The 15,735-nt window shown below is 41.0% G+C and overlaps 1 pseudogene; it reads right to left on the bottom strand.

Annotated features, from left to right (window-relative positions):
* Window positions 1-7,670: 7,670 nt before the first annotated feature.
* Window positions 7,671-8,198, bottom strand: LOC149255658 (uncharacterized protein At4g18257 pseudogene; annotated as a pseudogene).
* Window positions 8,199-15,735: the final 7,537 nt, after the last annotated feature.

Here is a 15,735-nt window from a genome sequence, read left to right as displayed (position 1 = left end):
TTCACTTTCTCGTATTTTGGTGTCCGGTCTCAATCACCCGGAGCGGAAATACTTGAAAGTTGTTTGACTGGCTATATCTTTAGGAACTTTTTAGTGTGTGCTCTGTGCTCCTAGTTGGCCTAGCTTTTAATTTTTTGAGTCTTTAGATAAGATCATAACAAAAAATTCAAAGTGGCTGACCGGTCTCCAAGACGGTCTCGAAGACTTCGTGGTCTCTCGCCACCTAGTTTAGAGCCTTCTCCTAGAAGGCGCAGAGGGAATACTACCGGTGGGGTCCGTCCCACGCCGGATGACGCATCGGGGATTGATCCTCCTCTCGGGGATATTAGCGGCCAAGCAAGGCCTGGTACTTTTGAACAAGAGAGGGACGCTCCAGTCTTTTCTCAAGTTTGCTTTCAAGCGGAGGATAACGTAGAGGTAGAAGAACTTTCAGAATCATTAGTGATTCCAAATTCTCCACTACCATCTAGTTACCCAGACGTATTGCAATACGTTGGGCCTCCATTATATAGACCAGCGAGTCCAGGTTACGCTACGCGCTTACCATTTATGATCACTACTGGAAGCATGGCTTCCACGAGTGCTGCGACTATGCAAACCCCAACATCGGTGCAAGGGGGAGGAACCATTTCCATCCCCTCCGCTTCCTTGTTCGGATCGTTTGCTAGCACATCTTTGGTTGGGTCTACCTCCATTCCGTCCACGAGTGGAAATGCCCAAACCAATGCTTTTAGTACTGGTTCCTTCCTTTTTGGCACCCAATCACAGGGTATTCCGTCAGTTCCGTTCAATGCCGCTACGTCCATGATGGGCGGATCGGCTTCATTTCAGGGTTTTCCTTTTGGAAGTGGTCATATTCCACATTCCAACCCAACGGTAGGATCCATGCCTTTTTCTTCAATAGGACAAAGCAGCAATCCTTTCCAAGGTTGGAATAACCCTGGGGCTAGTAACGCAGGAACTGCGAATCCATTCATTGGCCAACAAGGAAGTAGGCCGTATTCCACGGTTAGCATGTTTCAAAGTATTCCTCCCCTCGCTTCGGCTTGGAACCCCTATCAGGGGTTATCGACTCCTTACAATTCTTTAGGAGGAAACTTTGCAAGCTATGGAGCTTATACGGCAGGAGTTGGTCAAACTCCGAATTTTGCTGGACCACAAGGCTTGCCCTTTGGTTCAGCTGGTTCTACTGGTCACTTGGGGCAGCCTGGTGCCTCTCAAATCCCAGGACAATCTTTTCAGAACTTGGGGAGTTCTGCCCAGTCTGGGTGGAATCCCCTAGGTCCTCCTAGGCTTCCATTTCTGGCAACGTTAAACTTGCCAGATCTCACTAAGCTAACGAACGACCCTATCAGATACAATCCAGCCTGGCCTCCGGTCCCAACCAAACTCCCTTCGGACATCCCAAAATTCGAAGGGAAGAGTGGTGAAGATCCGGGCGATCATGTAACCACATTCCATTTGTGGTGCTCATCTAACTCCCTCATCGAAGATTCGGTTAGGTTGAGACTTTTTCAGCGCACCTTGACTGGTAATGCGGCTAAATGGTACATAGAGTTGCCAGGGGGCAGCTTTACATCGTTCGCAGACTTAGCTAATATCTTCTTGAATCACTTTCAGTTGCCTGTCCGCTATGATGCCGGAACTGAACTTCTGGCTACCTTTCGTCAGGATAAGGCAACCCACATTTCTGATCACATACAGGAATGGAGACGGAGAAAAAGGCTCATTAAAGCCGAAATCCCTCCGGAGTACCGTCTAGAGTGGTTTTTGAAGTCTTTGCAACCTGAGATCTCCAAGGATGTCTCCATGTCTGGGGTCTATTCTGAGGAGCAAGCCATTTTCAGGGCCCAGCAATTAGAACTGATCTACTCTCAGTCTGGGATCCTCCAAAAGTACTTGCCAGATGCTCCTGGATCTAAGGTTGATTTAGCTAAGCCAAAGCCAGGTCCGCATGCGGATGGTATCGTGGGGTCTGTAGACTCAACCAGTTATCCTTGCATTTTGGTGGTCATTAGAGTGCTTGGTATACCATGTTAATGTGTGATCCTGCAGCATGCTCACCAATGTAGCCTTCTTAATATTGTCATCTGTGACACCTTGTGCTTCCCATACTGCTCTTACCACGAACCAGAATTGGTCCAGATCTTCATTCCCTACCCCTCTAAATACTGGTAGTTTGATCGTGCTCACCATACTGAATTGTGGAGGTGGTGGAGGTGGAGTGGGTGGAGATGGAGGTGAGGGAGGTGAAGTGGGTGGTGGCATGGGTGGAGGTGGTAACCATTGAATGTGTTTCCTTATCAAACTAACCACACTTCTCGGAGAGACCTTGGAAAACTCTTCCTCGCTCTCTTGTGAGGGTGAAATTAAGGGACTGTTTTCTAATTCCTTGCTACTTTTGTAGATATTTCCACTCCGCGTAGTCCCAAACATTAATGTATTCTCATGATCCTTTTTTCAGATAATAGCATCTTAATCCAAGTATTCAAATATTTAATATACTTACCTCACAATCCTTTGAGAAAGCGTCATTCTACCTCGTTGTAGGTCATGGTCGTGTCTACCGCAAGATCAGTGATAAATCCCCCTACTATCCAGTCGAGCCAATGGTCCACAGCTTGCACGATCTTTTCCTCTGATTCTTCTAGTCTGTGCACTAATTCTGGAGTCCACACTATTGGTTTTTTGAGCCTACACCTTCCCTGGCTATCAGCTAACTTCGCAATCCACTCATACAGCTCCGAAGGAAAGGATGCAAAGAAAATCTCGTGGATTTTTGTGTACATGTAACGCTCCAACCACTTTTCCTTAGATACTTGCAGAGTTATGTTTTCTTGTATCGCGAACTCGTGAATCTTCTCGTCCAACCACTCTTCAATTTCCTTCTTTGTTGGGTTCCAGTGGCACGACATCAGACATCCCTTATGCAGATCTAGGTCCCAGAAATGGAACCAATTGTTGGCTTAGTGGGGCCTGATCCAGGTTCAGAAATGATTTAGCCAAGCAAATCCCAGTACTACTAGCCCCTTTCGGCAATAGTCCACGGAGCGTGGACTGAGGTCTCACCCGAAGTAGTATGGGAGGGTGCTAGAACTAGGTTTCCACACCCTGGGGATGTCTGATATGAGGTGATTGGTATGTAGTCCACCCTTTGTACTTATTGCTCTGCGCACCAATAGGCACCTTGCGCCTTGTGATATTGTCTTTGCGCAGTTCTAGCCGCAGTGCGACCCATGTTATTTACCCACTTCTTCCTTAATTAGACTCCATTAGCTGATCACTTAGATTATTTATAAGCATTCATACAAGTAATTATCAAGTGCGCATAGTAAATAAATAGATTAAAAGTAATGCATAACATCAAGATACAGATTCAATAACAGATGCACAGAATAAAATTCTCTTTATTAACTTTCAATCCTAATTATAGACTCAACTCCGCCCTGCGCACTCAGCTACAGGGGTGTGTGCACTTAGCTGCAGACTCTAATAGGCCTCTGCACACTCAGCTGCAGAGCCTCCTACTACTACTATGACCCAGTACACTTCAAATCCAACTCTATGCTCTAACCATGCCTTTACATTTCTATCTTTCAGTACCTCCTTTTACACTTATAGCCTCGCTCTATTTATATAATCCCATGGTCCGTGGACCATGGGTAGGCTGACACATATTTACGTTAAATTACAATATTTTAGGGCAGACAGCCCTATGACTCATCCTAGACTTCGCGCTCCACGCCCGCAATTCGTGGAGTATTACAATATAATGGACCAAAACTTGGGCTTTGCACCCCAAAACCATGATATGTGGGATCCCATGCCCAACAGTAGTGAGTGCAGAAGGATCAACCTCTACAAGTGCATTGATTTCTTGCACCTTGCCCTAGCTTCCTGAGGTGGAGGCCTCAGCAAATCTCTTCTTGGCTTCCATAAAAGTTTCCTTAGCACGATTCAGATTAAAGTCAACTTCTTTCTCTAGAGCCTTGCAAACCCATCCATCTTCTTCGAGTTTTTTACCTTTATCAGCGTTAGTCATTATTCCACTTCTCAGCACAATATGAATGCTTTGATCCTCCTCATGGGGCTCATCCCTCATCATTTGTAAATTCTGTGTAGGCTGCTAAGGTTGTGCTTTCTTCTCTTGCATCTTAGCTATTAACACCAAGCATTCTTCTATAGTATGGTCAAACTATCTACAGTATTGACATGATGGGTGTGTCAGATTCTGGAACTCTCGCGCATAGTGCCCCGGTTGTCTGCAATTGTAGCAAATAATCTGACCACAACCTCTACCAAGTCCTCCTCCTCGGTCTCGTCCTTGGCCTTGAAACCCTCCGTGCGTCGCTTCGGCGCCTTGATCTGGAGGAAGAATTTTTGCTTGAATACAGTAATTCGGGGTTCTCTCCATCATCAGCTCATAGCTTCGACAGTGGCGCTCATCGTGGCCCACAGATTTGCAGAAATTACAAAACAATTGTTGGGGTGTCTGAACAAACTTTTGAAGTAAATGGAAATTATTCGTCGCATGTTTCCCGGTAACTTGAAAAATAGCGCACCACATCACAGCCCCCATGCTCAGCCTTGTTGGGGCTTTTGGCTTCAGGGGAATCATCCCCCCTCCTGTAATATAATTTGCGTACATGGGATAATGATCCTTATCGTGTCCATGTCCCTTGCACTTCAAACACCAGAATTATGTGCGCTCTTCTGATTTAACTCCTTGTCCTTCTTCAAACTCTGTATTTCTAAGTGTAATCTCTCTAACTATGAATGGATCTGTTGTACTCCCAAGTTTGTATTCTAAATAGGTGATGCATGCAGCCTCATCGTGATCTCCAAGGCTTCTACCTATGTTTCTATCTTCTGTTGTGACAGAGCAATTCTCAAGTGGGGAAAAAGCGACGCTATAAACCATTCATGATGTTGGCTATCTGTGATCTGCATGTTAGCTTCTTTGATCTGACACTTCAACCTCTGATCAAATTCCCAAGGCGTCTCCTCGACCCTCATCATGATCTCTTTAAATCCAATTACTGACTATGAGTCAAATTTAGGTTTACTAAACTCTTTGTTGAAAGTCATCTTAGTCTCTGCTAGTGTTGCAAGAGGATTATCAGAGCAATACTTAATGTACCAGGTTAGTGCGCGATCCTACAAAGTGGTAACCAACTATTCCTTCTTTATATTGTCATCAGTAATCTATTGCGTTGTCCATACAGCGTTCGCAACAAACCAGAATTGCTCTGGTTCTTCACTTCCTATGCCCTTGAAGACCAACATCTTCATTGCATTCACCATATTGAATGGTGGAGGTGGAGGTGGAGGGGTGGTCGAAGGTGTATGCAGTGGAGGTGGAGGTGGAGGGGTGGTCGAAGGTGTATGCAGTGGAGGTGGAGGTGGAGGTGGAGTGGATGGATGATGTGTTCAAGGAAAACCTTGTGTTATCAGCTGAATAGTGCTTCGTGGTGAAGCCTGCACCGCCCCTTCGTCATCGCTTGAAGGAGGTCTGATCAATGGGCTATATTCGGGACCTAATCTCTCACGATCTCTAAAGAGTCTTCCACTTCGCGTAGCTCCGAACATCAAGGTAATGGCATTACCCATTTTTCACATAAGAGCATTTTAATCCAAGTATTCAATGATCTTAAATACTTACCTCGCGGTCCCTTGAAGAATCTTCGCTCCACTTTGTTATATATGATTGAGGTATCAACTGCAAATTTTCTAACAAACCCTCCCAAGATCTGATCTAGTCAATGATCGACATCCCACGCGATCTTTTTTTCAGAGGCTTCTGATCACCACACTAATTCTGGAGTCCACACTATAGGAATATCAAACTTCCACCTTCCTTGACTATATGTAAACTTAGCTAACCACTCATACAATTCAATTGTGAAGGTGCAGAAGAAGATCTCGTCTATCTCCATATAAAAATATCTATTCAACCACTCTTCCTTTGACAGGGGCGAATTCCTGTTTTCTTGCACTGCGAACTCATGAAGTTTTTGATCCAGCCACTTTTCAATTTCTTTCTTGGTTGGGTTCCAATGATGCGACATCACACATCCCTTTCAAGTAGATCTAGGTCCCGGCAACAGAACCATTTGTTGGCTTAGGGGGTCGTCACCTAGGTTCAGAGTTAGTTGTACCAACCAACAAAACCCGACATTGTGGCCCTTTCCGCAACAACTCGCGTAGCGCAGGCTGCAATCTCACTCGAAGCAGTATGGGGGGATGCAAGAACCAAGTTTCTGCATCCAGAGACTAGTGTGATGGCTTTCAATGACTTGGATCTGCCTTCATGCAAATCAATAAACTCCTAGGGCATGTTACTGCAACTCAGTTAAAGCGGCCTTCAAACCTTCATGAAGGTCCATGATCAATCCTTATGGACCTTTAACAGTTGATTCACCTACTTACACGCATCAGAAAGCAATCCTAAATTGGAATTCATGCAGATCTACTTAATTCACTATAAAACATAATAAAAATCACCAGAATATTTGTGGAAGTGGCTAAACATTCATTTCCTACATTATTAAGATAGATTCAAGATAATCGTGTAGTATTCAATTAGTAATTCCTAAAACATGCCATTCATCAGCCACATATAAAATTAACAGATATGAACATAAAAATCAGTAATTCTTCATAAATTGTCTTAATTGATCTTCAATTCACCGATTACAGACTCAAACTTCCCTGCGCACACAGTTGCAGGGTTCTACACACTCAGCTGCGAACTCTACCAAGGCCTCCGCGCACTCAACTGCGGAGCCTTTCCTTCTCTACCTAAGAACATGAATCGAAGCCTTCCTACATTAACCCAATGCTCTATCCAAACTTCTATCCAAACTTACTTATCAAGTTTATCCTTAGACTCGCTAAGACTCATCTATTTATAGATTTGTCCATACAATACCATGGTTCGCGGACCATGGGGAATCTCAAAACCAACTCAAATTTTACATAAAACAAGGGGCTTAGCCCTTTTGACCTTTATTCATCTACACACTCCGCGTCCACAAACCGTGGAGACTTTATATATTTTACAAAAAAATTTACAAAAAACTACTAATTAATTTCTTTTTACCCCTGGGGACCCGATCCCAACAATGGATGTCATTGTGGGTCCTGGTGTTGTACCCTTGTATGACTTGAAAAAACCATGTATGGCTTTTGGAAACCATAAAACCACTTACATAAGCACCCTTAGCTGTTTCCGGAATGGAGGGAAGTTGATGTCGTAAAAAACCTTTGTCGATGATCTCTCCCTAGGTATTTTTGACAAAATCCACTTACGAGAGCATGCTTTTGCATAAACTCTGTGCAACTTTAAGTGATAGGACTCTGTTAGATCTTGAAATGAGTGTTATGAAGTAACGATCTCTTCTGGAACTTAGAAAGAGTATTACACCATTTGACAACTAACAATCTCAAAATAAAGGCAATGTATATATTTATGTTGTTAAAGCACGAATTGCATAAGAGCGTCATAGTTATTTATACGATGTATTGATAACATTTGTGAGTAACCGAGCAAAATCCTTAAATGGATAACTAACATCATTGACATTCCTCTAATTTTTAGTTGGGCTTCCATGCCTAGAATATTTGTATATTTATTATCCTTCCTTGATAGGTGAAGCAAATATAGGGGGTCATACTTCTACATCTAAATATGAAAAGGGCATATCATTGTCGGTTTTACTGTCATTGTCCAAGATTCCAGTTTTATTGTTCCCTTCCAAGATTTCGATCTCATCCTCTAAAGTACCCTTCCAAAGGAAATCCACACAATATTTCTCATTTTCTTCATCATCCAGAAGTTCTCCATGCACAAGTTTTAAATAGAGTTCTAATTTCTTCTCCAATGATGCATAGCTAATTGATCCATCATTCTTGGCTTTTAGTTGAAGTTTATCCCCGTGAGCTCGATATTCAATGTCGGAGTTCTTGTTGGAGAATATATCGTGAGGGGAATTATTCCTCTTCCTTACGCAGTGCAAATCAATGTTAGGGGCAACATCCTTTTTGTGCTTGGCTTCCTCTTGGGTTTTGTAGAGCTAAGCCCTAATTTCTAAATGCGAAGACACGCCCTCCCCTTCTATGGCCCTTTGTTTCTTGGGCATCACCCCCGACTTTTTCAACCATCCCAACAACCCAATTCTCTTCTTATTCGCATCCATTATAATTCAATTCAATCGACGATGCTATCACATTTATGCTCATCCTTTACAGTCTTCAATGCCCTTCATGCCTGCCTACGCCATGTTTATGCAATTCCTACAGTATGTTCCTATTTTCCTCTATCTATTAAAGTCTTTCATATCAATCCAAATGAAAGAAACCAAATTAATACTCAGATCAGATGCAAATGGAGCATAGTGATATGGATAAAACCATTGCCACAAACATACGCCTTGGTATTAATAACACATAACCCAGCATATTCCTTCAGTATATTTCAAAACCATGTAGTTCTTGATGTCAAGAAATCACCAAGATTTTCGATTATTTCATCTTTATCACACAACCCAACCTAGGTGTGCCCTGGTGTTTCTACTGTTCATATCTTTCCTTTGCAAGGCGCCGATGTGTACACAATTTCTTCTGCTCCTTTTTGGTCAGCTTTAAATATTGGGGTGGGGGTGGAAGAGGCTCAAATGGAGGCTCAATTAGCTGAGGATGATCCACATAGATAGTAAGATTTTTCCATTTTCACTTTTAAATCACCTTTTGTGACATCAACGTAGCTACCAGGGGGTAAAAGGACCATGTCCCACCACTCAACATCAGGTATGGGATCCTTTGGTTTCTCCTCTTTCATAGGAACTATTTTTGACATTTCAATCAAATTCGTATTAATATCAAGTTCAGCCTTTGATTTGGCAAGTTGAGCCTGCTTGATCTTCAACTCCTTTGCTTGTGCTTCTCCACCCTAACTGAATACGAAGTTTGTTCGAGTTTCTGTTGATAAATTTTCAACAAAGTTCAATGTATTTTGCACCGTTACATTAGCTAAAACCAATGTTGAGTCTAAGGGAGGAATGCATGTTGTTAGTATTTTACTAGTACCTATTACCACAAGTCGAGAGAGTATGAAAAGGATTATCTGCCCTAAGGTGAAAAGAAGGAAAATCGCGACACTAAGAAAAATTGCATTGTTGGCCAAAGTTGTAATGGAATTTTCAACCAAATGAAATACAGGCCCTTGCATCCAAACAATTTCATCAAACGACACATTTTATGCACCAACTGCATCATCAACACCATCAAAAATTTGTTCAACATCTGCTTCAAGACGTGCAACTTGAATTTCCAAACGAGCAACTACATTCTCAACATTTTTCCTTATCAATTGCCTTGCACCAACAATACCTTGACCAGCATCACCATTTTCGCAGAGTTCCTTGTTTTGTAAAATTTGTTCCCCAAATGAATTTTTTAAACAAAGGGAATGGAGTGCCTCTAATGAAGCTTCACACTGCTAGACAAAAGTTATAGATTAAGGAGACACAAAATTTGTTAAAAGATAAAGGGTACATGCAACCAATAGTACATGGTAAAGCGTCAAGAAGGTCCCAATGCAACTATCCTACTTCAAATGTGCAAGTACCACAAGCATAAAGAAAAGAAAATCAATAATATGCTCCATAAGTCTCAACTCGTCCAAAAATATATGCTCAAATGTGACATGTTGGGGTGCTAAATCACTGAGAATATGCAAAAGTCGAACAACACATAACAATTACTAGAGGTGTAACTCAACACCATTTAAAGATACAAGAACAGTTAAAAGATACAAAGGCAGCTGCCAATCTACCCTTTCCATATCAACCTTTATCAAAGAGCCTTTCTGAGTAATCAAGCACAATGTCATATTATGATAATCTTTCAACAATTTCTTTATTTCCTGTGAACTGTAGGCATGCAACTCCTCCACCGCATCATAAAGATCAAGTATATTTTCAGAATTTTGCGTTGAATCTTCCATACTAACTTGCACCTTATTGTTCATGGTCCAAATCCAAGAGGAAAAAATAAGCTACAACACATGGCCCTCTAGTTTTAGCAGCGCGAATGGGATCTTTTTCCCTTCCTCGATCTGATGGACGCTGAAATAACCTTCCAGTTGTTGCAACCAGGGGTTCATCTTCATAGCTTCATTCTTGTCATGGTATGGCTTGATATTGACTGTTGCTTCCATTTTGAATAGGGATTGATTCACGGCATTCGAACTAGGTTGATATTTTTTGGGTTCTTTATTCCGTTGGTTCTCCGTGTCATCCTGACCTCCTGATCCAACTTCTAAGTTGTCCTATGCATTCAAACCCCCATATTCTCCAAATATCCCCAGCGTATTTCTTAGGGCCACCATGAGGAGGCTTACATTGCAATTTATATCGTGACTTGTTGTTCATGCTGCTAAAACCTCACCTCTACATGATCATGAGGTTCGTTTACGGATTCGCTGGCCATGAATACGATTTTACGGTTTTCGACCCTGCCGACCTAGATCCCCTGCAAATATCCACAAATAGCCAAAGAAACTGGCTCTAATACCAAATGGTCTGTAAAATTTTGTTGAAATTCCATTTGACAGTTCCTCACAGCAGATATGATAATACTATATTAAAAATCTGAGATTCTACACTATAACAATTTTATTTAATTTCTAGATATGTATATTTTATTGTAATTAGTGCATGCATAAGAATGGAAATTATGCAAGCCCCAAGGGTTAGCTCAGTTGGTCAAAATCAGTGCCTCACAATTGGGAGGTCACAGGGTCTATTCTCCCCAAAGCCCTTGGGGTCAGGCCTAGCTAGTGGGCCATGGGGCTAGATTCCCTTCAGGGTCGATCAGCCAAGATTTTTCTGTGGACGTAGCGCCACCCGTTGACCAAGGTGTCCGTAAACCACAGCCAAAAAAAGAATGGAAATTATGCAGAAAAGTAGAGAACAACAAAATAAGCACACATGCATACAAGATAAGCTCTGTGGGAAACCCTTTCAGGAGAAAACCCAGTTGGAAGGTGAGGTCACTCCATTCTCTTTCTCTGTCTGTAAATATGGATGTAGGTACAAAGAAGTAATGTCTATGGCCCGTGGGCTACTATAGTGCACACATCCTCTCTGTGTTCTCTAACTCCTATCTCTTATGGCTATCTTTGCTCAATTATCGAACAAAATGCTCTCGAAAGAATGGAATGTCTCTTCCTCCTAATGGTCTGGTTATAACACAACCTAATAGCCTACTAGTGGTTAAGTCTGACTACATCAACTCTTAAATAGAGTTACAAAATAAACTCTTCTATATTCTTTTACATCACAAACACGTGGCCAGCCCATTTTCCATTAATAATGGGGGCTGACGCGACAACCTCCTGAAGTATAGGTGTGAAAACAGGAAGGTCAACTTCTGAGTGGCATAACTTTTTCATACGGACTCTGATTAGCACGCTTCTTGCACTGTTGGAAAGGTCTCTATGTGTAGAATAGCATGAGAAGGTGCAAATATAAAGTGAAAAACATTTACCCCCAAAAAATAATCATTTGATACCTCAAAACACTCCCAGAGGGTTTCAGACCCTGTTTCACCAAACTGGGTCCCACTGATAAAAACGATCCCATGAGTTGGTTCCTCTGCTTTTGTCCACTCCAAATGCATTGATATGGATGAAAAAAAATATAATGATTTAATTCAGATCAACACAAGTCAGTGAACTTACGAAATGGGTAAATTGGATGGACCATTCTCGCTAGTAGACCCCATTTCCAAGACTTATGGATGTTTTTCCCATTTGAAAAATGACTAAAATTTGCATACCTAAGGGTATTTAGTTTATCTTGTTTGGTAATAGGATCATATATGTCCTAAAACACATTGTTGAAATATTTAGGGGTCTAGTTGACTTCTAACACTTTTGATACATGACTACGGGATATTTAAGAGTTAGCCAAGGTATCCAAAATACCATTCGCTCTTCTCTTAGACATTTTCTTGGTTAAAATTTTGACAAGAAACATAATTCACGGGCAATGGGGGGCTTTACAAGACTAACCCAATTACTTTAAAAGATACCCTCATTATAGTTGGTACCATAAACATTGAGCTAGGGTACCCATCTTATAGAGGATACAAGAGAACAATAGATGAGCGCTTCATTATGTAGTAGAATAAAGAGAAAATAACTCTATAATAACATTATATGGGTTGACACATTAAATTTTGCAACCATAATTACATAATATTCGTATATATCTTGAAACAACTTCAAATTAATTTAGTAAGTGACAATATAAATGGATCAATGCATCACTAGGAAGTCACAATGTGACATCGTTTCATTGGTCTTAATCATGCTGAAGAATCTTGGACATATCCTCAAAGGGGCCTAATTTTTCATTCCCATCCAATATTTGTAATCAATTTCCTTTGATCTATATTGTTCGTCAGGTTGAACACTACAAGTCGTCAGGGAAAGTTCCCAAGGCCCTATAAGATCCTCAATTCTTATATCTTGAGGAGATTGATGCAAAGGAGAGACCTTGAGCCAGGTGGATATTGGTGGCCACCTACATATTCCACATGGACCCCCACTGTTGTTTCTTTTCAGTTTCCTTAATTGTAGCACAATTTACTATTTTGGCATTTTTTCAGGTCTTAAAATTCCGGAGTCGTTTTGAGGGATAAAAGATATTTTTTGGGGAAAATGGACAGACCAAAAAAGTGCAAGTCTAATTTCTAAATATATTTTTGGCCTCCTTTTGGAGATCTTTGAAATGAGGTATTATGATAGTCAAACGGAGATCATATGCCAAAGTTACGAACCCGGGAAGTTGTCGTTCTAACTAACCCCAATAGGGCCCACAGGCTCTTGGTGTTTCATCTCCTAGGTTTAGGTTTTTGGATGTTTATGGTTCCCCATTATGTCTTAATGATAAAAAGGCCACCGAGCCTCATTGTCACATAGTTCAGAAGACATGTAGTTGTCGCATCTCTTCTCAGAGATAAGCTACCATCACCTGAGCTATTTTATTTCCACTTTACATGTAAATCGTTTTCAGGACTTCATTATTAATGATTTGATGTTATGTATTTGTTGTATCTCTATGTTTTTGTTTATATTTCTATTTCATTTCATTCCTTCATAAATCTGGATCAATGGTATCACGGTGGTCTGGTCTGTCTTTGTTTTTTAGTGCATGTCCCCAACAAGGTCAGGGTATAAGAAGTTAGGGCTCGAACTCATTGAACCTTTCCAAGGTCGGCCTCACCGACCACGACCACCTCCCATGACAAAAGAAAATAAAGACAATGGAGTAGGAGATCCTTTCAAAATATTGCTCGAAGCATCCCTCAAGCGACAAAGGAACGCGATGATGGAAAACTTTTCCCAGATATTTCAGCAAATGCCCACCAGTGACGCATCTTCATCAAATAGTAACTTTGGAGGCACTGCCCCCTTCAAGGTATAAGTGCGCTTAGATATCTCTATGTTCGAAGGTCAAATAGATGCAGATGTTGTAGATAAATGGTTGAATATGTTGGAAGGTTCATTAGGGGAATTTTGAGGTCTAAAATGGGCCTCCTAAGAAATATGTACAACCAAAATAAACTTTATAAGAACTAATAGGATTCAAGATGATTATGTCAACCAAGGGGGATGATTCATCATTTTTGGAGTAAAAAGGTAAAAAGATTAAAAAATAATAAAATAATATAATGAATTTTTCAACTTGTACTTTCAACTTATCTCCCTAAGATTTTACTCAAATTTCAAGCAGGAGTACTCATTGGATGAAAATTTTAATTCCTCATCAAAGGAGTACCCATGTTGCATACTTTTGATGGACCCTGCTACACAAAAAATGAGAAATACATGAGAAAATGTGATTGTGATCATGTTTTTCATGTATTTCTCATTTTTCATGTAGTAGGGTCCATCGAAAGTATGAAACATGAGTACTCCTTGGATGAGGAATAAAAATTTTCATCCAACGAGCGTTGCCGCTCGAAATTTGAGTAAACCCATAGGGAGATAAGTTGAAAATTGTAGAAATTTTTCACTATAGATCAAAATATTATGCAATATACTAAAGCAAAATACAAGATCTACTTCTACAACAAACCTTGTGGAAGCTTAATCGAATATGAACAAGATCAAATAGAACACATATAATTGAGAATGAGAAAGCAATCACACATGAACATAGAAGAAATAACCTAGGGAAAGCCTCAACCTAAAACCCCAATCTCTGTATTATAATACAAGTGGAAATATGTTCAAGTTACAAAAAGAATCAGCTCTCAAGTTATCCTGCTCTCTCTGCAATCAAACAATACAGCTCACAGACTGAATAGACACAGTATATGTCCTCCTCAAGCCCTCCAAGCTTCCTATTTCCTTGCGCAGTTTTTCTTGGGGTCCAGTGATGCCACATGTGTGAATTTGCCTCATCACACTCACAAAAACTAAAGAAGTAACTGTGCAATCGTCAAGGAAAGAATTCCTTCTGCATGCAAGAGATATTCACAATGGAATATTCCTGCAACTGATAGTACATTGTCCCTCCATCTAATCTCAACTGGGTCTCTGTCTAAACTGACATGCATGAGTTATTTATGAGAGAATATTCAGTTATCTGAAGTGCAACAGTTACATGCAAGCATGCATTAACTAACTGAACTCACAATTAATTCAACAAACTATTTTAATTAATCTAATTGGACCTGGCCTCAGTTAACTGAGCCAAATAATTACAACTCATCCTTATCTCTTTAACTGATGGATAAATTCCTCAATCAATGGAGAAATTGTTGCATGTCTTCACATAGACCTCATGTTTGATTTTCTACAACTAATTAACTCAAGGTGAATTAATAAATTATTTTACAAACAGCTGCTAAGATCAAATTCGAATTTTGCTTCTCAATTTTAGTTCAGGGACTAACTAAAATTGGAATCTATCCCGAAATGCTATTTATAGCAATGCTATTTTTAGCACTTCCATTTTTCATTCCTTGTTGCTATGTCCAACACTAGTACCCGAACTGCTATTTATAGCAATGCTATTTTTAGCATTTCTATTTTTAGCATTTCTTGTTGCCATTTTCAACACTCTCTCTCAACAAGAAAGGCATTCAACTCGAACCCGATCCTGAACCTTTGGAATGTTCTGTATGCAATACTTCTCCCAAGTGTTGTTTCTCTAGCAACTCTAGAAACAAAAAAAATCTCCCAACTGACCTCCCTTTTGGGCTAGAAACATCCTCTGATACTGAAGCTTCCTCTACCGTTGACAAGTGATCCCTCTGAGCTCCTGTAACACTTCATGCATCTCGCACCGTTGCACACCTCTCTATGCCATCCTGCACTGGTGCAACACTCTTGTGCCTCTCGCATTGTTGTAGCCTACTAGCTCTGCACTATCTTGGGATTCCTGCACTGTAGCTCTCTCTGCCACTCCATCCGCATCTACCTCTACCCACTCACACAGTCTTGTTACTCCTCGTCGGGGCTCCTGTAGTAAGGTCTAATCAAAGAGGTTGGGTACCTCAATGATTCTACCCCTATTCTAGCCTTCTTGGGATTGTCACTCCACATCGCCCCACCTTTGACCTGGACGTATGGATGCATGTGATCCCTCTGCCCACTTGGCTCGAAATTTCCCCCTACGAGAGGTCTCTGCATGAGTAGATGCCTCCACTCGATCTCCT

This window comes from Pinus tabuliformis, chromosome 7 (genome assembly GCF_031772625.1).
Source record: "Pinus tabuliformis cultivar Carrire ecotype Pingquan chromosome 7, CPIR1, whole genome shotgun sequence".
Classification (NCBI taxonomy): Eukaryota; Viridiplantae; Streptophyta; class Pinopsida; order Pinales; family Pinaceae; genus Pinus; species Pinus tabuliformis.
Note: the sequence above shows the minus strand (reverse complement) of the source record. Positions and strands in the feature narration are given on the sequence as shown.